Source organism: Nannospalax galili, unplaced genomic scaffold (assembly GCF_000622305.1).
Source record: "Nannospalax galili isolate Female #2095 unplaced genomic scaffold, S.galili_v1.0 scaffold828, whole genome shotgun sequence".
NCBI classification, from domain to species: Eukaryota; Metazoa; Chordata; class Mammalia; order Rodentia; family Spalacidae; genus Nannospalax; species Nannospalax galili.
Window position 1 is genome coordinate 2,299,661 of NW_008359075.1, and position 2,017 is coordinate 2,301,677.

Genomic DNA, 2,017 nt, shown 5'->3' on the forward strand with positions numbered 1-2,017 from the left:
TGTATGTGTAAAGTAAGAGATACTGGTATTTATAGTAAACTAGCAAAAGCAAGTCTCATCTATCAAAAATATATTTATAAAATTTATACAATCTGCTTAGTTTTGCTAGGAATCTAGAGAGCTCTAAAGTAAAGACTACTTGAAAGAAAAAAACTACAAACTGTCCAATCACTAAAATTAACTTTCTGAATGCTTCCAACCTGTCTCCAATTTAAATACCTGTCCTACCTCTAGTCAGAATAATTCATTTTCCTCTTAATTAAAATATTTGATACATAAACATTATTTTAAAAGTAGAGTGTAGAATTTCAAAGTAATTTTTGACAAGGTAAGACACAGTTTGGAAGTAAAATATGGCTTTGAAGAACAAAAAGAATTTTAAAATTATTTTTAAGTATTTTAGGGGTCACTAGTGTATATGAGGACAATATTCTTATTTTTATAAAGTAAAAAACAAAAGTGTATTAATTTCTTGTATCTGCCAAGGGAGAATAAATCCAGCAGTATTAAATTAAACATGGGTTATTATTTTTATCGAAAATTTAACCTTAAACTTTAAGCGCTCATTGAAGTCAACTTGAGGTATTTGAAAGAGGAGACTTCGTCACTCAAGGGCCCCTGCACCTCTGGAAATTACCTAAAATAAGAACTTCAGATGGAGAAACATGTACTTCTGAAGCAGAGAGAGCCAAATGAAGGAGAAATGAGGGACTGATTTCTTTCTACAGCACGGATGATAAGATCCTAATATTTGCATTTAAGTTGTCATGGGATTGCACCTAAACTCTCTTCCCATTGTCATATGAGGCAATTTACCCACTTGGTCCAACTTTCAGTGCCCCAATTGCAGAATACTGAAGCACTTCTGGAAATCTAAAATGTGTAAATTGGAAAGGAGGACACAGTAGGAAATGCTGTACTTAGTGCTCCCAGCATGCACATAGTGCTCATGGAGTGGGTATGTTGAGGAGAAAGAGGTCTTTATTTTTAATACAGTTTATTAGTTTAGAATCTTACTTTATTCTTTACTGCTTAACTATTCATTTGTTTCATTTTCCTATCAGCTTGTACTTAATTATATAATGCATGTTAATTATATATATTTAATATAGTATTTATATAATTTAAATAATATATTTTAGTATATATGATAAAGAATATATATTATATATATTAGAAGAATGGGACAAAGATTAAATTCTGAAAGGATAACTTTCATCAGATTTCTATGTGACATTTTATTTCTTATGGAATGCATATGAATGTACTTTGTCTACAGTGTAGATACTACTTAGTCTACTACTGTAACTATCAGCTGTGGGTATTTAATTAGGTTTAATTTAATTTTCTTTCCTCTTTCTTTACTTCTTCCTTCTCTTTCTTTCCTTCACTCCCTTCCTTCCTTCCTTCCTTCCTTCCTTCCTTCTTTCTTTCTTTCTTCTTTCTTTCCTCTTCCTTCTTCCTTTCAGTTACTTAATATGTATGAATGTTTTGCTTGCATGTTTCTATGCTCATGAAGGCCAAAAGAGGGCATCAGATCCAGTGGGACTGGAGTTAAGGGTGGTTGTTAGCTGCCATGTGGGTGCTGGGTTTTGAATCCAGGTCTTCTGCCACAGCAGCCAGTATTCTCTTAACTGCCAAGACATCTCTTCAGCCCCTTAATTTTCTTTTTCTTTGTAACAGGATCTCACTTTTTATCCCTGCCTGGCCTGGAACTTGCTAGGTAGACCAGACGAGCCTTGAACTCACAGAGATCCATCTGCCTTTGCCTCCAGAGTTCTGGGATTAAAGCACCTCACCATGCCTCACCATGCCTTGCCTAAACTTAATTTTCTGAACTAATATATATGCTGTGAAAAAAGTAGATGAAACACACAAAAGCCTGAAATTTGCTCAGTAAAATAATATTCTATTACTTATTATTTTATTGGATAAAATTAAAATTAATTTTTAAAAATTTAAATAGTTTTATTGTTTCCTTGAAAACTTTATACGATGCATTTTGATCATATTCACA